At 33.7% G+C, this 27,485-nt stretch overlaps 1 long non-coding RNA gene across 1 annotated transcript in view; it reads left to right on the top strand.

The window, feature by feature from the left end:
• LOC139084822 (uncharacterized) overlaps positions 1 to 5,858 on the top strand; it is a 92,048-nt gene extending 86,190 nt beyond the window's left edge. The window contains exon 5 of the long non-coding RNA XR_011542611.1: positions 69 to 5,858. This is a non-coding gene — a long non-coding RNA (uncharacterized lncRNA). The remainder of the gene's footprint in view (positions 1 to 68) is intronic.
• Positions 5,859 to 27,485: the final 21,627 nt, after the last annotated feature.

Genomic DNA, 27,485 nt, shown 5'->3' with positions numbered 1-27,485 from the left:
ACGTTAATATATTTATTCTTTTTGTTATATTTTTCTTTTCTTTTTTTTCTTTGTTTTTGGTGAGGAAGACTGGTCCTGAGCTGACATCTGTCGCCAATCTTTCTCTTTTTGCTTGTGGAAGATTATCACTGAGCTAACATCTGTAGCAGCGTTCCTTTATTTTGTATGTGGGACAGTGTCACCGCATGGCTTGATGAGTGGTGCATAGGTCTGCGCCTGGGACCTGAACCCGTGCACCCCCGGCTGCCAAAGTGGAGAGTGTGAACTTAACGGCTGTGCAACTGGGCAAGCCTGTTTTACTTTGTAAATGGTTAATTAATTGTTTTCTCTTCTACACATCACTTTAATATCACTATTTATTTGAACTTCTGTATTTTAAATTTCAGAAACACAGTTTTACTCAAAATGGTGGTATATGCTTCCTAAGTCACTCCCTTCAATGTATTACTTTAAAATGTAGCCCATTCCTTGTATTGATAATCTTCAATCTAGTGTTGAACATATATAATGAATTTGGAATGTTCAGTCAACAAACGATTTTGAGCATTTAATAGGTGTGGGGCATCGTATTAAGCACTGTGGGAAATCAATCACACATGGAGGCTTCCTTTATACATTGAGGTTTAGAGGAAAAAAGAAGAAATGATACATTTTCCCAAGTGGTCAAGAAGGAGCAGAAAAATGACTATAGTAATAGTAATGAATTGGTAAGATTATAGGAAATTGTCACAGGAATTGTTACAGGGAGAAAATGCTTCCACACGGAGGCTTCAGTGAACAGGGGACTCAGGGGTTGGTCTTTCAAGATCATGAGGGATTTCCCTGAGGAGACGTGAGAAAGAGGCTGAGGACAAGGAGATGTGAAAGCACTAGTTTCATTTAGATAACAACAGTTTCTACAATATATGTGAATCGAAATACTAGGGGAGAAATTAAGAAAGGCTGGATGATCCACAGTTTCAGTTGAAGGAGTTAACCCTGGCCTCTCTGGGTATTGGAGATCTAACATTTTAATATGTCTGAGCAGCAGGTGACCTAATTTCAATAATAAAGTTAAAATAGTCTGGCAAAAAATATTGAGTTATGTGAAATATTTAACTCCTGAAAATGATTTATAATAAATAGGAAAAGAAAAATAATGAAATTATAGTTTCACCATGTTATATTGGAAATGTCAGGGCACGAAGACTGAGGCCTGTTAGGAATTCAAAAAAAATAATTTTAAAAAGATAGCTTGGAATTTTTAAACTTGATGAAACAAAGCATAGAATTGAAATAACAGAAACAGACAGGAAGATGGATGTTTGATTTGAGGTATATTAAAGCTTGAGACAGGATAAAAAACTCAGCCGTATGGAAACAGCATTCTAACTAAGGAGAAAATTTAGTGTTGGCTATTTTAAAAAACGGTGATAATCATCCGCAACCACATGCGTCCGTTGAAAGTATGAAATCGGTAAGAAGAGGACAGATTGAGAGGAAGAGAGAAAACACGAGAGTGAAGGACAAAACATCAGATAAGGGTGAGGCTAGAACAAGGAGTCAATATAGGAAAAAGAGTAAACGCTAAAAGAGAGTTTTAAAAACGTGAAGGTAGCTAACAGTGTCAGAGACAACAGAGAGATTGAGACAGATTTTTAATACTATATCCACAGCTGTAGAAAATGGATACGAACAATGGAATTATTTAAAATGATAGCATGAGTTTACTTAATTTTGTTCAAATACCAGGCACAGTGCGAAGAGATTGATGTCTATAATCACGAATGCCCACTACAATCCTTCAAACTGATATTTCCCAGAATACGTATTAGGAAGGATCAGGCTGACAAGCCAATCCCAGTTTTCTCTCGCCCAAGACCTGCACAATATTCCAAAGTATAGAACTATTTACCTTTTGAATGAAGAGTGAGGCGTTTCTACACATATAACCCTGCATGTATATATACAGGATTTTCCACTGTCTAGTATGTCTACAACACTCGAGACATCCATTTCCCAAAATAATCTAATGAGCCAATCTTTGCTGAACCATCTCTATTAATTCATTCTACTAGTTACTGCAGCAAAGATTTGTAAACCAACTTTAACATCCTGTGGGTTCTACTTTGTCTCCTTATGTAAGAACATTGTTCTTCGAATCAAGAGACCACTTCCTGCTAATAGTTAACCAGAGGAGGTATGATAAGCCACAAAATCTGTCATTGAATTAGTTTTCGTTTTATAAAATTTGCTTTTATTTATTCGAAGCTATACTTTTATGAGTGAAAATTAATGAGTTAAAATTTCTTTTGCTCTATTATGTCTATAAGTCAACTCTTCTTAACTTCTTCAGAAAGAATTAACATCTACTCTCACAGAGGCCATGCCACATGTACCCAAATACGCCCTTGTATTTTCTCTTCCAACAATAAAATCTAGGGGGTACCTACATTGATTTTACTTTATGCATAATTCCCAAGTGTACAAATACATACATACACACGTATAGAGTAATAATAATGTAAAACATGTATTCTACACTCAATTAGCTTTTTCAAAAACTCCGATGACTTTATTTAAAAACTTGCTATATATTAAATCATTGAAAAATTCTTTTACAGTAAGAAAATGAACTTAATGCACATTTTCATAGAGTTCATTTACTTTACATTATTATGCTACTTTTGTGACACTGAAATGATAACTCTAATTAAGTTTAATTGTATAATCCATTTCAGCCATTTTAAAGTTTTTTGGTTACCATATTAAATGGCTGAGCAAATTAAAGTTCGGTAATTTAATTTCCCTATAAAAATAAGCTTGCTAAATTAATGCATAGCTAACATAATTCAACTAAATAAGAAACAGGTTATAAGTTTTAATATAATCAACTTAATTAAAGTTCATGTAATAAAAAGCTCCATCAGCATAATATTGAATTTATTACCAAAAAATAAAGTGTCTCTCAATTTGCTTTTAATCACTGATTTAGTTAAGCCTTTTTACATGTAACAGACATTCAAACCAAAACCTTGAGTCTGAATCTAGAAAGGAGTCTTGGGATTGCTGTACTTTATTTTCAGTGGCTAAGTTTAAAACTGCTCCCTGCTCTGCGAGATGTCACAATCTAGTCAGTAGATTCTAGAGGCTGGCACATTTGACTGGAATTCAAAGCAGCCAAATCTGTTTGTTGTTCAAAATAAACCTTATTCTATATATAATGCAAGGCAGAAGCAATAATTATATCTAACTTGAAGGCTTATGAAAGCACCTTTTAAACTATCTATGCCTTTCTTTCTTCATTGGAAAATACAAGGTGTTTTGAAATGTCTAGCCAGTAAATTGAGGCTCACTGAAAAGAACTGCATACATAGAGAAATTTAAGGAAGATGTTCTTATAAGTACCACATCCTAACAAGACCAAGAATTAGCAATTTACAGCTCTGTATTTACCTTGGTCATAAAATCTATAAAACAGATATAAATGCCTGATCTTCTGGACAGAGAGACCAAGACAGCACGACTGAAAATGTCCAGAATGGCATGCTGAAACTTCCTTGACCAACTTCCTCCACGATTATCTTTCCACACATTGGAATAATCTTTTCAAACAGAAACATTTCTCGAAAAAAAACATTTTGATCACTACACATGGCTCTGTGACTCACTGAGAGTAAATATAAAGGAAAAACACAAGGAGTGTTATGGAAATTCATGCAATATAATTTGAAAAATTACTTTACAGTTACATTCAATTATTCGTATAGAGAGTAAAATAATTTTGTATATCCCTTAGGAAAACTAATTAAAATCTATCTATTCAGCCTTATTCTGATCAAAACCGCATCAACTCCAAACATATAATAACATCTAGGACCAAAATATTCAATTTCTGTGTGGATAATAAAAAATGCGAATGAATGAAATGAACTCTACTCTTTCGTATAAAGTCCACCTTTCTTTGGTTTGCATGGTGTGAATAAGTCAGAGGAGCGTCACCCAGAACCATACTTTGCAATGTGTCAGCTAAGAGAGGTGATTTATCACAGACATGAAGCACCCTTGCTCAGCAACTAGAATGCCTGGTGTGAACTTCAGCTCTACAAGTTGTGTGATCCTGAGCAATATCCTCAACTTTTCTGTGACTCAGTTTTTCCATTTGGAATTGAGAATAATAATAGTTCCTGTTATATAAGATGTTATGAGGCTTTTATGAGTCAGTGCATATAAAATGTATAGAAGATTGTCCGGCATATGGGAAACATTCAGTAAGACTAGTCTTTATAATTAATTTGTATGAGTGAATTAATGAAAACTATGAGCTTGAATTTAACCTTAATATAATCCCTATTACATTGGTAATGAGAAAATGTCTATTCCATTTTACTATATATAATTCTCATTTGAGAGAAACTTAAATTATTAATTCAAATTGTTTTGTGATATTCAGATAATCTATTGTAATTTTAAGAAGGATTGAACTTTGCCTGTAAAAACAGTATATGTGTAAAGAATAACTATTCAGCCACATTCTGCATCCCGCAGCAGACAAGCTGGAGATAACTGATGGGACATTGGAAGAGAAATATATATTAGAAAGTAGAACTGGTTTTCTGGATCAAAAAACTTGTCAGAGTCTGACTTTGGGGACCCAACGGTGCCTCTTGCGATATTAACATAAAGATACCAATGTCTTAAACAGGTGCTATCAAGGCTTTCCATCACTTTGATAAACCCATAACAAGCATTAGATTCTTATTTTCTATGAATTTTGCCATCACTGCATTCTTTTCAATACAATTTAAATTGCTGTTCTCCATAGGAAACATCAAAGAATGCTGATTTTTAAAATTCATTCATTCAACTCAGTTGAGAAGAAAGTGATAAACTATTGGTGCCAGAATGCCTGTCAGATTTACATCAACTTTGTCTCTGTCCAAACAAAGAGTGCACCATGCTATGGTTCCATAAATTTCAAATGGAAACATGCATCTCACAGTCTGATTTTGGGAACATTCCTGCATTATCTACGTGAATCCAGAGGCTCTGTCATTAGGCAATCTTATTTTAATCTCACTTAGTCAGCAGTCCATGAGAATTACAAAAATCTGCGTTTAAGATCATCCCATTCATCCAATAATTTTACTTCTCACATCCAAGTATTCAAGTATACCACTGATAGGCAGACTTATGACCAGAAGTGAAACAAGTGATTATTTTTTACAGCAGCTAAAACTGAGAAAAAAATTAAACATTTAAATGTTACAAAATGTTTCTAAATCTCTAAACTTGGGTTGATATGAGTTCTAAGTTTTTAAACTGTTACTTAAAATGTCTTTCTCCTGTCATGCAGGCTGGAGCGAGTCCTTCAGAAAGCTTTAGGAAAAAATGTTGTTTGACATTAAAGTGAAAGATAGTGAAATTCTGTTATTAGACTTGTGAATCATGTCATTAGAACTTAGACACTATGGTTAATTCCTTGTTCAAACATATGGTCTCGATTTTCTTTCATTCATTGTTAAACATATGGTCCTGACTTTTTTCAGAGAGAGACCAAGAAAGTGTCTACCAAACATCCACCAGTTGAATTGGAGAACATGGACAAGATTGCTATGTAAACTGTGAAGTTCTGATTCTACAACATACTGCAGGATGGGGTTTTCATAGGATCTCTCTAGGCAACAAATGGGTAGAAATCCATTTATCACTGAAAATAAGCACAATTACTTAATAAACTGTTTACTTGACAGCTGGCAGGTGGGTAGTATTTTTAAAGGATTATTTACCATGCAGTGCATTTATTTACTTGATGAAAAAATAGATTCATTTAATTTTTAATGAAATTTTAATTTTTAAATAAAATTAAATGAAAAATTTATGCATTTAGTATTTTATTCAAGAAGTTTTTGTAATTTAAAAATGGTTGTATTTCAATAAAATATGAAGATACAAAAGAGAGATAAACTGTACTTCTAGACTGAAATAAAACTCTTGAATGACAAAGAATAAGACAGAACTTTGAAGAAAGAAGAAATTTTGGAGGAAAAAGAGCAGTGAAACATAGGAGACTAATCATATGGAAATACTGAATATGAATAATTAACAAGCAGAAATCCAAATAGGGAATATGGGTTACAAATGTTAGCACAGTGATATAAGTTATGGAAAAAGAGTTAAGCTGTTTCTGTGATTAAATATACCACACTTCCAGAGCAGAAAGGTGTAACTCGGCTCATGGTTTGAGATACCACTTCTACAGTGAGAGCTGCTTATGTGTGAAACAAAACACCATAGAAACGAACAGAATCATAAACATCGGCTGTGGAGTTTGAGTGAGATGCAAACAAGATGGAACCTCTTGGTAAGAGTCTACACCATTCTTGAAAATATGGCCAGAATTTTTTAAATTTTTTAAATGTGTCAATAAGGTTATTAATAATGGTTAAGAGCTTTTAGAAAAAGCATCTGTTATGTCAAGAGTAGCTAGTTAGATAGGTAACTATATGCAATAGTATTTAAAAGCATGTACATTTGAGTAAAATTACCAGTCTTCAATGCCTCTGCCATTTCTAGTTTTAAAATTTCAGGTAAGATAGTTTTTAAAACATGTATTTTCAATTATAAGATAGAATTAATATTGCATATCCTATATGAATGGGCAGACTTAATTCAATTAATATGCCTAAAGCTATCAGCATGATGCCTGTTGCATAAAATGACAGCTATTTTTATAAGTAGAACAGGTAATTTAGTGTAAAATATAGTGTATAATAAAGCAACACATAGGCTTGGGTCCTGTCTTACCTCGTAACTATCTTAATTATCTATCTTTATTATGTAGTCATAACCTTTATGTATAAAATGCAAATACGCAAATGTTGGACTTGGCTTAAGGAGTCTTTGATTAATACTGTGAAGTATTAATTTGGAAGAAGAAAATGTCATGCTCCAGACAGCTAACAATGTGATGAAAATGAGAAACTCCTACTCACTCAAACTGTTCAAGAGAGAATCTTCCCCAATAAACAATATTGCAGACAAAATTCAAGTGGCCATAATAAAGATATATGATTGCTCAATTATATTTCATTTTAGATTATCTTTCTAAGCCATTCCAATTTTATACAATTATGTTTTTAAAATATGAAAAATACATACAATGGCCCTATTGTTACTTATAGAACAACAACATGCAAAGACTTTTGTCTTTTGAAAAAATGAATGAATAATTCTTGAAAAATTTTAAGTTGATACCAATATTTTATGTATTTTAAAAGTAAAATCTTAGAAATATTCCTTTACAGAATTTCTTTATTGAAAGAAAAGAACCTATGAAAATTCAGATTTCTCAAGGTGAAATAGAAAGATGCTAGCAACTTTAAAACAGGTTTAAATATAAAAGTTCTTTAAGTATCAAGCTCTTTGAGGTTTTTACAGATATTCAATATATAATAATACATAAATAGTAAATTTACATATTTTGAATAACGTATATGGGGTAAAGAAAAATATTACCAATACAAAAAAAATATCTAGTTGCCAATTTGACAAAGATGATAGTTGACTACTTTGTGGCATAATACAATACCATATAAAAAAACTCACTTCAAAATGACTCAGCAAAAATAGGTAAGAACAAATAAGGATTTATACTTATACTCATATCATATCTATGTCAAATTCATTTGACTATCCCCTATGTTTTCTGTCCTCTCCATTTTGGTTGCAAATCTATTATTTCACCTTTCAAAATTCTTTCAGCATGGACTTTTTTTTGGCATCTTTATTATCATTACCCTTGTCCACTGCATTAAAACTTCATATCTTGCTCATTCCAACAATACATGAGATGATTTTCCAGCCTCTAACTTTTCAAGTTCTAATTCACCTCAAATATAGATTCAAAACAAATATTTCTACTTAATCTCTTTCATTAAATTAATCAACTTTTCAAGTTCTAATTCACCTCAAATATAGATTCAAAACAAATATTTCTACTTAATCTCTTTCATTAAATTAATCCCTCACTTGAGAATCACTGACTTCTAACTATAACAATTCCTTATTTTTGAGTCTAACTGTCAAGGCCCTCCATAATTTGGTCTCCATTTACATTTACAACTGTAGGTTTATCTTTCTCTTAGCTATCTAAAGATATGTTTGAATGTGCAAAAGTGTGTGAGTATTTGCCTACCACATATATATGTATAAATATTATTTATCTGCTACATTAATACACATATTAATGCATGTATATGCATGTTTACTTCAAATAAACTCTCTCATGATCATGGCCTTTGCTTTTGCCACATATTCATTGATCATTCTTTCATTTTTCACTGAATTTTGCTTGTTTGTATGTGATAAAGGTTTATTTTGTAAATTTCTTAGTAGGTATTTCTAGTCTTTTGACACCTTGGAATCAAATTAAATTAAATCAAATGTTTTTACTTTAAGTATTTGAGTCAAATTTTGGTTCCTAGCTGAAAAATATTAACCATTCATGACTCACATCACAACCCATCAATGTATCACAATTACTATAAATGTGCATCACTTTAAATATGAATTCTCACTGACTTTCACTTCTAACAGTAATTAAATAACTGGGAGAGAACTAGCCGTCCTGCCACCAACAACTGTAAAAGAGGAGAAAATATATGAAATAAATGTATTCACATACTGGAGAACAAGAAGTACAAGATTGTGTCCTCTAAGGGAAGGGAAAGAGCATGTGAACATCAGGACGGCCTGGAACATTAGTCTAAAGGCTCTTTCTCAATTAGAGCATTAGGTGGTGAAACTCAAGCAGAGCACGCAGGTCTCCTTGAGCTTAGGAGACAGAGTTTGAAAGATGAGGCTCAGATTTCCAGTTTCTGGTCCAGCGTGGAAGAAGCTAACAAGTCAACACTTCATCTTATCAAAAAGTAAAAGTTGAGAAGACTGAAAAGCCATAAGAGAAGTGAGGTCACAGGGCAAGTCATGGCCCCTGAAATTGGAGAGACCAACATGCAAATATAGAGAATCACAATTTATCGGAACAGAAACCCAAAAGGAACAACCTCTACAGAAACCAGTGGTGAGTATATCATGTCCAACTATCAAAAAAATAAATTATAAGACATACTCAAAGGCAAAAAAATGTTTGAAGAGACAGAGCAAGCATCAAAACCAGACTCAGACATGGCATAGATATTGGAATTATCTGACTACGAATTTAAAAGGACTATGGTTAACATGCTAAGGGCTCTAATGGATAAAGTAGACAGCATTCAGGAACAGATAGATAATGTAAGAAGAGAGATGGAAATCCTAAGTAAGGACCAAAAAGAAATGCTAGAGATCAAAAACCCTGTAAGAGAAATGAAGAATGCCTTTGAATGGCTCATCAGTAGAGTGGACACAGCTGAGAAAAAAATCTCTGAGCTTAAACATACAGCAATATAAATCTCCAAAACTGAAAAGCAAAGAGGACAGAGACTGAAAAAAACCCCAGAATATCCAAGGACCATAGTACAAGTACAAAAGATGCAACATACACATAATGGGAATACCAGAAATAGAAGAAAAAGAGAAGTAAGAGAAGAAATTTTTGAATCAATAATGACAGAGAATTTCCTCCCAAATTAAAGTCAGACAGCAAACCACAGATCCAGGAAGCTCAGAGAATACCCAACGGAATAAATGCTAAAAAACATCCCCGAAAAACTACACCTTGGCATGATAGTTTCAAACTCTAGAAAATCAAATATAAAGAAAAAATCCTGAAAGAGGAAAAAAACCTCATATTACTTATAGAGGAACAAAGATAAAAATTATGTCTAACTTATCCTTAGAGATCAAGAAAACAAGAAGAGAGTGGAGTGAAATATTTAGTGTTGAGAGAGAAAAAATAATCCACCTAGAATTCTGTACACTGCAAAATTATACTTAAAAGGTGATAGAGAAATACTTTCTAAGAAAACAAAAATTGAGGAAAGCTTTTGCCAACAGATTTGCCTTGCAAGACATGTTAAAAGAAGTTCTTTAGAGAGAAGGAAAGTAATATAGCTTAGAAACTGAAATCTACATAAAGATGAAAAAAGCATCCAAGAGCATTTTTCTTATTCCAATTTGTTCAAAATAAGAAGAGCAATAATGTATTTGATTATGTACACTCATGTATGTGGGTGTATGCTTATGTACAAGTGAAATAAATGATGGTAATGATACAATGGACAGAAGGGACATATTAGGATTAATTTGTTATTATAAGGTACTCACCCTAACTGTGAAGTGATCTTGTGCTTTAGACTTGGAATAGTTGTAAACATATATTACACTCTGGGGCAACCACTAAAAACAGTCTAGAAAATATGATTGATATTTTAATAAAGGAGAAAAAATAGAATAATATAAAATTGTCAATTAACATCACAAAAGGCAGATTCTTTTTGGGAAACAAAAATTAAAAACAAAGAACAAGGGTCAAAAATAGAAAACAGTAAAAGTATCATAATGATCCAGCTACCCAACTACTGGGTATTTATCCAAAGAACTTGAAATCAATGATCCAAAGAGACTTATGCACCTCTATGTTCATTGCAGCATTATTCACAACAGCGCCAATATGTGGAAGCAACCCAAGTACCCTTATACAGATGAATGGATAAAGAAGATGTGGTATATATTTATATACAATGGAACACTACTCAGCCATAAAAAAAGACAAAATCATCTCATTTGCAACAACATAGATGGCCTTTGAGGGTATGATGTTAAGCCAAATAAGCCAGACAGAGAAAGACAAATACTGCATGATTTCACTTATATGTGGAAGATAACAAAGACTTGGATAAAAAGAACAGATTAGTGGTTACCAGATGGCAAGGGGGTAGGCAAAAGGGGTAAAAGGGTACATTTGTATGGTTATGGACAAAAGTTAGACTACAGGTGGTGAGCACAATGAAATCTATTCAGAAATTGATAAATAATAACATACACCTGAAATTACATGATGTTATAAACCATTATGACCTCAATAAAATTACTGCAAAAAATAGAATCAAGTAACAAAAACACTAGATATTAATCCAACTATGTCAGTAATCACTTTGAATGACAATGGTCCAAATGTACCAATTAAAAGATAGAGATTGTCAGTGTGGATCAAAAAACAAGACCCAATTATATGCTGTCTACAAGATACCCACTTTAAATATAAAGACACATATACATTAAACGTAAATGGATGGACAATGGTATACCATGCTAACACTAATCAAAAGAAAGCAACAATGGTTATATTAATTTAAGACAGAGAAGACTTCAAAGCAAAGAAAGTTATCAAGGATAAAGAGGGGCATTACATAATGATAGATTGGTCAGTTCTCCAAGAAGACATAATATTCCTTAATGTGTATGCACCTAACAACATAGCATCAAACTATATGTGGCCAAAGCCAATAGAACTGCAAGGAGAAATAGATGAATCTGCTATCACAGTTGAAGACTTCAACATGTCTCTATCAGAAATAAACAGATCCAACAGGCAGAAAATCAGTAAGAACACAGATGAACTGAACAAAACTGTCAAGCAACTGAATATAATTGACATCTTTAGACTACTTCATCCAACAACAGCTGAATACACATTCTCCTCAAGCTCAGATAGAACATTCTCCAAGATAGACCACATCATGGGCCGTAAACCACACCATCATAAATTTAAAAGAATAGAAGTCATACAATGTCTACTCTCAGACCACAATAGAATTAAAGTAGAAATAAACAACAGAAAGATAGCTGGAAAATCCCAAAATATAAAGGTTAAACATCACAACTCTAAATAACACATGGGTCAAAGAGGAAATCTCAGGAGAAATTTAAAAATATTTTAAACTGAACAAAAATGAAAACACAATTTATCAAAATATTTGAGAGAGTAAAAAATATATATTAAATTGAAAATATATACTTGAGCGTAAGAGGCAGAATTATTGCAAAATTTCTTAGTATTTGATTATTAACAAAATATGCAACTGAGTTGTCAGATAATTGTATGATATAGCAGAGGCATTCAGTTGCCACTGCAGAATACGGAATTGTATTCTAAGGATTTTTCATGATATTGTCTTATATTAAGAAGCAGCATTGCTTTAATAATTAATCAAGCTCAATGTGTTGAATTTTAAAATGTGACTTATTTTAAGTAGTAAAATAATAATAGTAAATAAGCTCATCCTTTGACTTTCTGAATAAAATGTTCCTGGACAGATTAAGATGGTAGAACAGGAATTTCCAGCACTTGTCCTCTTGCAGAAACATCAATTTAAACAATTCTCCATGAAGGAAAATACCTCCACAAGAGCTAAAGATTCCAGGTGAGAGATTACAGCACCTGACTTGAGCACAGAAATAATAAAAGACACAATAAAAAGAGTAGAAAGAAGGGTAGATGTGCTCTCTGACCACAATGGAATTAAACTAGAAATCAACAACAGAAAGATAATCAGAAAATCTCAAAATACATGGATATTAAAGAACACACTTCTAACTAACACATGGATCAAAGAAGAAATCTCAAAGTAAAAATATTTTGAATTAAGTAAAAATGAAAATACAACTTATCAAAATTTGTGGGATACAGCAAAAGCAGTGTGTAGAGGGAAATTTGTAGCACTGAAATGCACATATTAGAAAAGAAGAATGATATGAAATGAATAATCTATATTTTTACCTTCAGAAACTAGAAAAAAACGGCAAATTAAATCCAAAGCAGAAGAAATAATAAGAATTAGAAGAGAAAGCAAAGAAATTGAAAACAGGGAGCCAATAGATAAAATCAATAAAACCAAAAGCTGGGTCTTTGAAAAGATCTATAAAAATCAATGAGCCTCTAGCCAAGCAAACTAAGACAGAAAGAGATAAGACACAAATTACTAATATTAGAAATGAAAGAAGGGGCATTACTACAGATCAGATGGACATTAAAAAGATAACGAATACTGTGACCAATTCTATGCCTACATATTTGATAACCTAGAGGAAATAGACCAATTCCTGAAAGACACAATTTGCCAAACTCACATAACAAGAGATAGATGATCTGAATAGGTCTATATCTGTTAAAGAAATTTGATAAATAATTGATAACTTCCCAAAAAAGAAAGCACCAGGCCCAGATGGGTTCACTGGTGAATTCTACCAAATATTTAAGGAAGAAATTATACCCATTCTATACAATCTCTTTCAGATGATAAGGCAGAGAAGACACATCCTAATTCAGTCTATGAGGCCAATATTACCCTAACCAAAAGTAGGTAGACATTACAAGAAAAGAAACTACAGACAAATATGTCTCATGTCATAGATGCAAAAATCCTCAATAAAATATTAGCAAATCAAATCCAACAATGTATAAAAAGAATTATACACTATGACCAGGGATTTATTCCAGAAATGCAAGGCTAGTTCAGCATTCAAAAATCAATTAATGTAATCCATCACATCAACAACCCAAAAGGAAAAATCATGTAACCATATTAAAAGAAACAGAGAAAACATTGACACAATCCAACACCCATTCGTGATAAAAAATCTCAGTAAACTAGGGACAGAGGAGAATATTCTGAATTTGATAAAGAATGTCTACAAAAACCTACAGCTAACATACTTAATGGTGAGAAAAATCAATGTTTCTTCACTCAGATCAGGTATAAGACAAGGATGTCGTCTCTCACCATTCCTTTTCAACATCATAACAGAAGATCTAACAAATGCAACGAGACAAGAAAAGGAAATAAAGTGTATAGAATTTGGAATAAAGAAATAAAACTGTCTTTGTTCACAGAGCTCATGAGCATCTATGGAGAAAACCCAAAAGAATCAACAGAAAACCTCCTGAAATTAATAAGTGATTATAGCAAGGTTATAAGATACAAAGTTTATATATAAAAGTCAATCACTTTCATACATGCCAGCAATGAATAAGTAGAATTTGAAATTAAAAGCACATTATCATTTATTTTATCACCCCCCAAAATAAAATACTTTGGTGTAAACTAACAAAATATGTACAAAATCTATATGAGGAAAAGTATAAAACTCTGATGAATAAAATCAAAAGAAGTACTAAATAAATGGAAAGTTATGCCATGTTCATGGATAGGAAGTGTCAACATTGTCAAGAAATCAGTTATTCCCAACTTGATCTATAGACTCAAAGTAATCTCAACCAAAGTCCCAGAAAGCTATTTTATGGATATTGACAAAGAGATTCTATAGTTTATATGGAGAGGAAAAAAGACCTAAGTAGCGAAGACAATATTGAATTAGAGGAACAAAGTTGGAGGATGGTACTACTTGACTTTAAGACATACTGTAAAGCTACTGGAATCAATACACTGTGGTATTAGCAAAAATAGACAAGTTGATAAACTGAATAGAATAGAGAGCCCAGAATCAGGCCCACATAAATGTAATCAACTGATTCTTGGAAAAGGAGCAAAGGCAATACAGTGAAACGAAGAATCTTGTCAACAAATCATGCTGGAACAATTGGACATCACATACAAACAAATTAGTATAGACACAGACCTTACACCCTTTGCAAAAATTATCTCAAAATGGATTACAGACCTAAATGTAAAATGCAAAACTATAAAACTCTTAGAAGATAACAAAGGAGAAAACCTAGATGACATTGGTTATGGTGATGACTTTTTAGATATAATATCAAAAAGCATGATCCATGAAAGAAATAATTGATATAGTAGATTTTATTGAAATCAAAAACTTTGGGGCCGGCTCCGTAGCCTAGTGGTTAAGTTCGCATCCTCCGCTGCCATGGCCCAGGGTTTCGCCGGTTTGGATATTGGGCACCGACATGGCACCACTCGTCAGGCCACGTTGAGCCGGCATCCCACATGCCACAACTAGAAGGACCTGCAACTAAGATATACGATTATGTATATATACATATATATATATATATACATATACACACACACACAGAGGGATTTCGGGAGATAAAGCAGGAAAAAAAAAGATTGGCAACAGTTGTTAGCTCAGGTGCAAATATTTTAAAAAAATCAGAACTTCTTCTCTGCAAAAGATAATGTCAAGAGAACAAGAAGACAAGCCACAGAATGAGAGAAAATATTTGCAAAAGACACATTTGATAAAGGACTGCTATGCAAAATATGCAAAGAATTTTTAAACCTTAACAATAAAATAAAGTGCTTAATAAATGAGCCAAAGCCTTAAGAGATACCTCATCAAAAAAGATACACGGATGGAAAATAAGCATGTGAACAGATGCTTCACAAAATATGTCATCATGGAATTACAAATTAAAACAATAATGAGATGCCACTACATGCCTATAAGAATGGCCAAAGTCTGAAACACTGAACACACAAAATGTTGGCTTGGCTGTGGAGAAACATGAACTCTCCTTCATTGTTGGTGGGAATGCAAAATGGTATAGCTACTTTGGAAGACAGTTTGGTGGTTTCTTACATAACCAAACATAGTCTTGGCAAATACTCCAGCAATAGTGCTCTTGGTATATACCCAAAGGAGTTGAAACCTCACGTCCACAAAAAAGCCTAGAAGTGAATGGTTATATTGGCATTACTCATAATTGCCAAAACTGGGAAGCAATCAAGATGTCCTCCAGTAGGTGAATGGATAAATGAACTGTGGTACATCCAATCAATGTAATATGACTTAGTGCTAAAAAGAAATGAACTAACAAGCCATGAAAGGACATGAGGAAGCTTAAATGCATATTACTAAGTGAAAGAAGTTAATCTGAAAAGGTTGCATTCTGTAGATTCCACCTATACGACATATGAGAAAAGACAAAATTATGGAGAAAAAAATATCAGTGGGTGCCAAGTGTTGTGGTGGTAGGGGATGGGGGTGAAGAGGATGAGTAGAGCACAGAGAATTTTTAGAGCAATGAAAATACTCGACATGATAGAATGAAGGATACACGTCACTATACATTTGTCCAAACCCATGGAATGCACAGCACCAAGAGCGACCTGTAATGTAAACCATGGACACTGGTTGATAATAAGTCAATGCACCGTCATCATTTGTAAGAATTGTACCACTCTGGTGGGAATGTTGATAGTGAGAGAGGCTATGCGTGTGTGGGGACAGGGTGTCTATGGAACTCTCTCTTTCCTCTCAATTTTGCTGTGAACCTAAAACTGCTTTATAAAAGTAAAATCTGAAAACATACATTAATTTTTTAAAAAGTAATATGCTATACTTCTAAGTAAGATATACATTTCCAGAGGCAACTAGAATACATCCCATTGCATTTTATTGCTGATCACTTCTATTATTACATAGTGAAACATCTTGCAGGCACAAGTCAAGGGGACCAGATGTTATTTGCATTATTTTGCCCTAATACGCCTTGAACATACTACAGTTTTGCTATTTTTAAAAATCCAGTCAATCCCTACTAATAATATTCTTTTTTTTATGATTGGTGCATTAATACACAAAAAACTTCTCTCCAGATGTTTTAAAATGTTCTTTTTACTCAGGCTTACCAGCCACAGGGTGGGGCTGGGGGTGGGAGTGGAGTGGGAGTGGGGTCAAGAGAACGTGCTGTTATAGGAAGCCCCAAGTGTAACGCTTCCCCACCTGCTCCAGCCCCCCTCTCTTTTACACACTTCAAAAATGCATGGTGGAGAAAATACCTTGAAGAACATGTCTATCATCTGGAAATAGAAAAGGAGTATTATTTATCTTTCCCCAAGCCAAATGATTCAGTAGCTAAACGAATAAACAACAATTTGGCCTACGTCTCTCCTTTAAAAGCATAAATCTTAACCTGTGTATTTACCTCAAGCTCTTTTTTGTGTCATAAACAATTTTTAAACCACGAATTATAACAAAAAAAGTTCACAAAACAATATGCTTCTTCTATAATGTGTAATTATGAAGTGAATGCTCCTTGTTAGCAATACCTCAGTTTAGAAACAGAAATTGCCATCTTGCAATCCCCCATGTCTTTTCCCACTCACACTCCTCCACTTTCCCTCCCAGAGAGAACTTGAAGATGTGTACTGGGGTAATGCTTTTCTTGCTTTTCCCTGTAGTTTTCACTAGTTCTCCACACTACACCTAAAATCTACCTTAGTTTTGCCTTTTTAAACTTTACATATATGGAAACTTTATTTTGAGTTTTGTTTCTTATGATAATCATTTTATTTGGAAGGGCCATGCATGTTGTTGCATGTAGTTATATTTTATTCACTTTTATTATCATATTTAATAGTATTAACAGACCAAAGCTTATCTATGAAATGTATTATTGATGAACTTTGGAATAGTTCCATATATTGACATATCTGAATGATGAACAACAACAGTGAGCAGGTTTTCCACTTGTCCCATTTTTCAGTGTTTTTAAAACTGGAAATGATAATTTTTTAATAATAAAAAGCCATTTACATAATAATATATACTTGGATAACTTGGTATACAGCATATTTCTGGTTTAATTCTGCTGGTATATCAGGCTTGAAATATTCTTGATGGATGTGAAGGTATTGGTGAAAAAGGCTCTCGATAAGGAATTTGTATAGCAAACTTATTGACCTGAGATTTCTAATTAAAGGCAAACATGAACAACACACTCTATTACCATATACTGGAAAAGCCATTAATGGATTCAGGGACTCCCGACTTGTGGAAGGGAGAGGAGATATAATTTTACCTATTCATCCTGCTATGTACAACTCCAATCCATGGACATCATACATGAAACAAAGATAAGAAGACTGTGAAAGTTTGGAGGAGAAGGAACATATGCCAAGGACTCCTTGAGAACAAAGTTTGAACATGGTCTAACTGAAGGCAGACATGGGTCAGACGCTTCTACAAGCCAAGGAATAGCAAAGATGGACAGAGTACCACCAGGAGCTAAGAGAGAGGTGCGGAACTGATTCTTCCTCACAGCCCTAAGAAAGAATCAACTCTGCCAACACCAAATCTCAGGCTTTTAGGTTCCGGAACTGTGAGACAATCATTTTCTGTTGTTTGAGCCACTCAGTTTATGGTGGCTTAACCACAAACCAACTCAGTTTATGAAGACATAACCTTGTTACAGCAACCCTGGCAAAGGCATACAGCCCAGTGATTTGATTCCTAGGTATATCCTCAAAAGAACTGAAAACTGGGACTCAAACACATATTGCATATTAATGTTCATTGCAGCATTATTCACAATAGCCAAAAGGTAGAAACAACCCAAATGCCCATAAACAGATGTACATGTAAATAAAATGTGGCATACATATAATATGGATTATTATTTAGTCATAAAAAATGACATTCTGATATATGCTACAAGATGGAGGAACATTGAAAACATGATGCTAAGTGAAATAAGGCAGTCACAAAAGAACAAATGTTGCATGATTTCAATTATATGAAATATCTAGAATAGGCAAATTCACAGAAAGATTAGACGTTACCAGGGGCTAGTGGTAGGCATGAATACGAAGGATAGTTATTGCATAATAGTAGGAAAGTTTCTATTTGGTCTGAAGAAAAAGCTTTGGAAATAAGTAGTGGTTAAGGTTGCCCAATATTGTGCATTTAACTAATGCTATTGAATTGTACACTTGCAATGGTTAAAATGTCAAATGTTATGTTACATATATTTTTTACTGTAAAAATTTTAAAAAGAGAATGCATTAGAATGTTTGAGAAAGGAAATTATTTCAAATATACTTTATACAATATAATCAAACTTATCTTAAAATATCACTCTGGAAATGATCTGTGCTCTTAATGCAGATGATCTGTTTATAGTGTGGGACTTCGGGTGTCTTTTTGCCCTGTGTTTTTGTCCAATCTGTAGTTGGACCAATTAAGTTACCTGTTGCATATGAAGGATGCCATACTAAGTCCCATTTGTTTATTATTTGTTTAAAAGATCATTAAAAAGGAGCAAAATCTTCAATTCCTAAATTATAGATAATTTTTAATATGTTATCTTTGGTAGCCAAATAATTATCTTAAAATTATAAAAATGGTATCGATGGCTCATGGTTAGTCATTTCTTGAAGGCAACTCTAGTAGTTATTAGAAATACGAACAGATTTTCCACGCCTTCTCCTCCCAGGCACATTGAATTATTCTCGCCTTCTCTCTGTCCTTATTTTTAACCTCTTTCTCTGGTAATGAGTATCTGGCTCTAGTTACAATATATTTATTTATTTTTAAAACCCTAGTATACACATAAATAGTTTCAGAATTGCTTTTCCTGTAGAAAACACATTACGTAAAGATATCTCGCTAAATCTCATTAATAATGATTTTTAGAATTCTTTATATTATTTCCATTTCAAATTTTTTTTTAATTTGTAGCTCAATGAAAGTGTAATCTGTGAGGTTAAAATTACTCATTAAATTTATTACTTGTATTCCCTGCCCACACAACTTAACCAACTTTGTTATGGCTTTTTATTTACTCTCTTATCTTGTTCATTAAGAATACAATTTTCAAAGGCTTTTAGGTATTAGAGACAAAATATTTTCCTCAATATTGCAATGTAAGAGATGCATTATCTCTAATACTTTGTCACTAGTCCACAACATATAATAGTGCAAAGGAATACTCTGGCACTAAACTTATAAAGAAAGCCACTGTCATTAGCAATAAACATCATGCTTCCATGTTTCCCAACTTAAATAGTGTGTAAATTGCTTGTTAAGGTCATCTAATTTGAAATAAGTTTATTTTCCTCTTCCTTTTACTATATCCACATAAGTTTGGCATGTTATTACTTTTATTAACAACTCTGCTCTTTTATTTTGCTTATTGCCTCACTTTTATTATCCAAACTTACTTATTATAAGTAGGTACAAATCTGTATTTCATCACATATGCTAATATACTTGCATTTAAGTATTTACATATTGACCAAATAGTTGAAATACAAATTATTTCCTTTTCTTACTCCATCTTAAAGCTATAGGACTTTTATTGATATTTTGGCAAGGGAAGTATGTTAGTAGGAATACCTTATTATTTATGAGTTTAATTGCAAAATATTATAGGTTTCACAATATATTAGTTAGAAAAAGGAGTATGTGGGTCATCTTCCTGGCTATGATGGACCAGAAAGGGAAAAAAAAACTTCCACTTGCATAGTAAAAACTAGAAAACTGTACTAAATATAAGAAATAGTTTTATGACATAGGAAGACAGGAAGCATAGGATTTTAATCAATGAAAGAGGGCACGTAGACCAAGAGAATCCTATGTCCATGCACTATATCTGCATGGAGCCAATTAGTGAACTGAGGTCTAGGGAGAAGGACCTCGAACAGGGGGCAGTAGCACTGATGAGTGCAGAAGAGATTAGCGTATTTGGGACAGAGACCTGTAGAGGTAAGACGTATGCAGAATAAAAGCTCCTGAAATCTGCACAGGAATCTCCTGATTAGTTGCTGAATATTAGCCAAACATGCTAAGGTGAAATTTTGCGAGGTCATGAGAATACCAAATGGGATGAGGTAAATCCAATAATTCCAAGAGCAAAAAAAGGATTGAGAGAGATTTGAGCTCTGAGCAGTCAGAGAAGAGGTACTGAGGAACATCAAGGACTTTTAGTAGAGACGTCAGAAAGTCAAGGCTTACCACAGGGATAAAACTAGGTCAGAGTTAAGGTACTTTAAACCTTCACTAAGAGAGCATTAAAAATAAGCCTCAAAACGATAAAGCTAACCTTAAAAAAATTAACTCCCAAAAAGAAAAAGATCAAAACTATTTAAATGAAAGTAATCAATTCAAGCACCCCATAATATAAAATTGGTATGTCTAGCATCCTGTTAGAGATTGCCACAGTTGAGAATATATAGGAAAACGTGAAATATATATGAGAAATATACATCAACAGAAAAAAAGAATAAAACAAGAAAGGACAGATATGATGTATAAGGGATTTAAATCGGTATTATAAATATGTGTGATACAATCAATGATTTAAAAGAAAAGACCAGGAAGAGAGAAATGGACAACTCAAATGAAAAAATTCTAGAGATGAAAAATAATATCTGAAATGAAGATTTAATGGATCAGATTAAGAATAGCTGAGAATTGGACAGAGAATCTGAATAGACATTTTTCCAAAGAAAACATACAGAATGGCCAATAGGAACATGAAAAGATGCTCAACATCATTAATCTTCAGAGAAATGCAAATAAAAACCCCAATGAGATGTCACATTACACCTCTTAGAATGGCTATTATCAAAAAATAACCATTGATGAGGATGTGGAAAAAAGGGAACCATTGTGCACTGTTGGTGGGAACGTAAATTGGTGCAGTCACTATGGAAAACAGTAAGGAGCTTCCTCTGAAAATTAAAAATAGAACTATCATATGATCCACCAGTTCCACTTCTGGGTATTTATCTGAAGAAAACAAAAATAATAATTCAAAAAGATACCTGTGGGTCTAGCCTGGTGGTGTAGTGGTTAAGTTTGCACACTCCACTTCAGTGGCCTGGGGTTCTCAGGTTCAGATCCTGGGTGTAGACCTACACAGTGCTCATCAAGCCATGCTGTGGCAGCATCCCAGATACAAAATAAAGGAAGATTGGCACAGACGTTATCTCAGCATGATCTTCCTCAAGCAAAATGAGAAAGATTGGCAACAGATGTTAGCTCCGGGCTGATCTTCTTCACCAAAAAATAGTAATAATAATAATAAAACTCTTACCAAAAAAAGATATCAGTACTTCAAAGCTCATGGCAGAATTATTTACAATAGCCAAGACGTAGAAACTACTTAAATGTCTTTGGATGGATGGATGAATGGATAGAGTATGTGGTGTATATTATATGTGTGTGTGTATATATATATATATATATAAAATAATAAAAATATATATACATAATATTATTCAACCATAGAAAGGAATGAAATCTTGCCATTTGTGATGACATGGATGGACTTTGAGGGCTTTATGCTAAGTGAAATAAGTCAGACAGAGAAAGATAAATATCATGTAGTTTCACTTATATATGGAATCTAAAAACAAAACAAACAAATAACACACCCACACACGTACACACAAATGAGCTCATAGATATAAAGAACAGGTTGCTGGTTGCCTGAGGTGAAGGGTGAAGGGGGTGATTAGTGAAGAGAGTCAAATGGTACAAATTTCCTGTTACAAAATGAATATCATGGGGATGTAATGTATAGCATGATGACTATAGTTAGTAATACTGTATTGTATATTTTAAAGTAACCAGGGGAATGGATCTTGAAAATGCTCATCATGAGAAAAGAAATTATATGTATGTATGGTGATAGATGTTAACTGGACTTATTGTGGAGATCATTTGCAATATATACAAATATCAAATCATTACTTTGTACACCTGAAGCTAAAATAATGTTAGCTCAATTATATTTCAATAAAAAATTGAGTTACAATAAAATGAAAAGCAAAAACAAACAAAGGAATAGATGACCATCTACAGATCAGTAAACTTAAACAACTGGCAATAGAAAATATTCAAACTGAAGCACTGGATGGGAAAAGACTGAAAAAGAAATAAGGTGATTCTCAGTGACTGGTGGGACAATTCCATTAATCTAATGCTTGTGTAACTGAAGTCCTAGAAGTGTTTGAGGGTGACTGAAAAATATATTACATAAAATAATATGAAATTTTAACACTTGATGAAAAGCCTACACCCAAGCAAGAAACTCAGAAATTCCTAGGCAGAATAAATGCAAAAACAGCAAAGCAGGAAAATATATCATAATAAAATTATTGGAAACCAATATACCAACAACGTTATAAAAGAAGTGAGAGAAAGAGTCACATCACATGCTGTGGAACAAAGACAACACAAACTTCTCATGAGAAACTGAAAAATAAGAGCAATGAAATGATACCTTTCAACTATCAACCAAAAATTTTGTATCTACTGATATATATTTCAAATAGGGCAATACATAGATTTTCTTCAATCAAACTAAAGCTGAAAGGATTTTCCAGCAGACTCACACTCAGGAAATAATTCAGACAAATCTTCAGGCTGAGGAAATATGCTACAATATGAAAAGTTTTTTTTAAGTGGTATAAACAATATGTGAAATGGTAAACAGATAGCAAATATAAATAGATATTTCTCTTATTTTAATGTATTTGAGGGATAATTATTTCAAGAAAAATAACAGTATAATATAGGGGTTATGTAGAAGTAAACTACAGAGCAATAATAATGAATAAGAGGAGGCAAACAAAATTCTTCACTTTTTAGTTTCTTATATTAGATTTGAAATAGTATTATATTATCTGCAGATAGACTGTGAAAAACATTAAAGATGAATATGGTAAATCTTGGGGAACACGCTAAAAAACGAAGTGTGTGTGTGTGTGTGTGTGTGTGTGTGTGTGTGTGTGTAGCTATAAACAGGTCCAGCTACATAATATGTGGGATTCAATGCAAAATGTCGAGCCCTTTCTTTAAAAATTATTAAGAATTTCAAGATGGCAACATGAGAACATTAAACTAAGCATGAAGTTCTTTTGAATGTGTGGCCTATATTATTTATTGCACAGATCACACATTCATAAAATCAGTGCTAATAAGCCAAAACTGAGGATAAGATAGAACATAATGAAAATATTCAATCCAATAGAAGTCATTAAAAAAAGACTAAGGAAACAAAAACTGGATGAACAAATAGAAAACAAATAGCAAGATGGTAAATGCAAACTAAACAATGTCAATATTTACATCAAATGTGAATGGTCTAAACTCTAAGGAAATGTTTGAAATAAAAAAATAAACCTGAACAAGGCAAACCCAATTCTCACGTACAAAAATTCTTCTTTAAAAATTCAAACACATATAAACAGAGTATAAGCACCTAGAGAAAATTAATATGAGAACAAGTGGATTTACGGAAAGGAAATATTAACTGAAACTTTTCAAAATTATAAGTGATGTCAGCTTCAGGGTGGAGTGAGTTAATCCTTAATCTCTTGCCCATAAGTTACAATGAAACAGATATTCATTAACCAATAGAGGATTCCCTACAAAGCACAATAGGACATCTGAGAGATCTGTGCAGCCATACATCTGCAGATAGTGGGACTGGATCCCTGGGAAGCAGTGGAAAGAGGAGAGCAGATCCTTCCCCGACCGGTGGCAGTGATGAAGGCTCAGGTCCTCACACAGCAGCTGGCACATCACTGTGAGAGGAGGCAGAGGGCAGCCAGGCCTGCATGTGGATGCTTTCACTTTTAGAGTTGCAGCCCAGCCACAGGAGCATCCACCAGGCTATGGCAGTCCTGCCTATGGGAACACTCTTCACAGAATGGCACAACTCAGCCACAACAAAGGAGACCCCACCAAGTGCAGCAGCTCAGGTGAACCATCTTTGAGTGAGGAGCCAACCCACACACATGAAAGAAAGTGCCCCTTCCCTCCCTCCTAGGTCACCAGCTCAGTGAGTCCCCTGCCAAGGCAGTGGTCCTGCATCAGAGTGCCTGTGTGTGCATGTGTGACCTGCCAAGTGGCTGTGGCCAGTGGGCAAATGCAGATGAGCCCTACCAGTACAACTTCCAGTGGACATGTTGGGTTTGGAAAACACAGCTCCTGCCCCACCCTCAAAGGTGGCAGGTGGAATGTGCAATCTGATACTACTATGAATGCCTGGCAAAGGATCAGTACATCTAACACCATGAAAAACTACAGTAACACTTCAGAGCAGAAAGAAAAGGACATGTCTCCAGAAACCAAAAATGAATCCTAACTTCACAGGGATTTACAATCTAAATAACCAAGAATTCAAAATAGCTCTCATAAAGAAACTCAATGAGTTACAAGAAAACTCAGAAAGACAGTCAATGAGCTCAGGAGTAAAATTAATGAGCAGAAGGAATACTTCACCCAAGAGATTGAAACTCTTAGAAAAAACAAAACAGAAATTCTGGGATATGGAGGACACAATGAGATGAAAGATAATCTAGCATCCTTAAATAATGGAGCTGACATTATGGAGGACAGAATCAGTGATTGGGGGTAGAAACATAGAAATGCTTCTGATGGAGAGGGAGAGAGAACTTAGATTTTTAAAAAAATGAATAAATTCTTTGATAAATATCTGACTCACCTAGGAAATGCAACATAAGGCTTATAGGTATTCCAAAGGGAGAGGAGAGGACAAGGAGGTAGACAGCTTGTTCAAAGAAATAATAGCTGAGAACTTCCAAAACTTGAGGAAAGAACTAGACTTATAAGTACATGAAGTCAATAGAAGTCCTAATTATATCAATGCAAAAAGACTTTCTCCAAGACATATAATAGTAAACCTGGCAAAAGTCAATGACAAAGAAAAAATATCAAGGGGAGTAAGGCAGAAGAAAACAACCTACAAAGGAACCCTTATCAGGCTTTCAGCACATTTCTCAGCAAAAAGTTTACAGGCTAGGAGAGAATGGAATGATATATTCAAAATACTGAAAGACAAAAACTTTCAGCCAGGAATACCCTACCCAACAAGAGTATCCTTCAGATACAATGGAGAAATAGAAGATCTCCCAGATAAACAAAAACTGAGGGAGTTCATCACCACAAGAGCTCCCATAAAAGAAATAATGAAGGAAGCCTTCATACCTAAAATAAAATGGCAAAGGTTTACAAAGCTTTGAGCAAGGAGATACATAGACAAAATCAGAACATTGTAGCTCTCTATCAGAACAGGTTAGCAAACACTTAATTATAACATAAAAGATAAAGGGAAGGAAAGTATTAAAAATAACTATAAACACTTCAATTTAGTCACAAACTCACAGTCCAAAACAGAATAATTTTTGACAACAATAACTCAGAAGATAAAACCATCATAGAGAATCAACAAACTGAAATGGCAGTCAGAAATACAAGGGAAGAGAAACAATGCAAATATAGAACAACCAGAAAACAAGAAATAAACTGGCAGTACTAAGCCCTCATATATCAATAATCACTCTAAACGTAAATGGATTGAATTCTCCAGTCAAAAGACACAAAGTGGCTGGATAGACTGAAAAACAAGACCTAACAATATGCTTCCTCCAGAAATCAAATCTCAGCTCTAAAGACAAACACAGGCTAGAGTGAAGGGATGGAAGATGATACTGCAAGCAAATGGCAAGCAAAAGAAAGCAGGTGTCACCATACTTATATCAGACAAAGCTGACTTCAAGATAAAAAAGACAATGAGAGACAAAGAGGGGCAGTATATAATGATAAGAAGTACTTTCCACCAAGAGGACATAACATTTAAGAATATATATGCACCTAACACAGGAGCACCAAAGTATATGAAGCAACTATTAACAGACCTAAAGGGAGAGATTAAAAGCAACATAATAATAATAAGGGACCTCAACACATCAGTTACATCAATGAATAGATCATCCAGACAGAAGTAAACAAGGAAATAGTGGATTTAAATGAAACACTAGATCAGATGGACTTAATAGATATGTATAGAACAGTCCATTCAAAAGCAGCAGAATACACATTCTTCTCAAATGCACATGGAACATTTTCAAAGATAGACCATATGTTGGGAAACAAGGCAAGCCTTGATAAATTTAAGAAGATTGAAATCATATCATGAATCTTTTCTGACACAGCATTATGAAACTAGAAATCGACTACAAGAAGACAGCTGGGAAAGTAACAAACACGTGGAGACTAAACAACATGTGACTAAACAACCATTGGATCAATGAAGAAATCAAAAAATACCTGGAGACAAGTGAAAATGAAAATACGAGATATCAACAGTTATGGGATGCTGCAAGAGTGGTTCTCAGAGGGAAATTTGTAGCAATACAAGCCCACCTCAACAAGCAAGAAAAATCTCAAATGAGTTATCTTAAAGTACAACTAACAGAATGAGAAAAAGAAGAACAAACAAAGCCCAAAGTAAGCAAGAGAGAAATAATAAATATTAGACCAGAAATACATTAAATTGAAATGATAAAAATAGTAGAAAGGATCAAAGAAAGTAAGAGCTGGTTCTTCGAGAAGATAAACAAAATACACAAACCCTTAGCCAGATGCACTAAGAATAAAAGAGAAGGTGCAAATAAATAAAATGGGAAATGAAAGAGGAGAAATTAGAACAGAGACCACAGAAATACAAAGAATTACAACAGAATACTATAAAAAACTATATGCCTACAAATTGGATAACCTAGAAGAAATGGATAAATTCTTAGACAATCTCCCAAAACTGAATCAAGAAGAAATAAAGTATTTGAATAGACCGATCACAAGTAAAGAGATTGAAACAGTAATCAAAAACCTCCCCCAAACAAAAGTCCAGGACCAGACAGCTTCTCTGGAGAATTCTACCAAACATTCAAAGAAGATTTAATACCTATCCTTCTCCAACTATTCCAAACAATTGACGAAAATAGAATGCTTCCTCACCCATTCTATGAGGCCAACATCACCCT

This window comes from Equus przewalskii, chromosome 1 (assembly GCF_037783145.1).
Source record: "Equus przewalskii isolate Varuska chromosome 1, EquPr2, whole genome shotgun sequence".
Classification (NCBI taxonomy): domain Eukaryota; kingdom Metazoa; phylum Chordata; class Mammalia; order Perissodactyla; family Equidae; genus Equus; species Equus przewalskii.
Note: the sequence above shows the minus strand (reverse complement) of the source record. Positions and strands in the feature narration are given on the sequence as shown.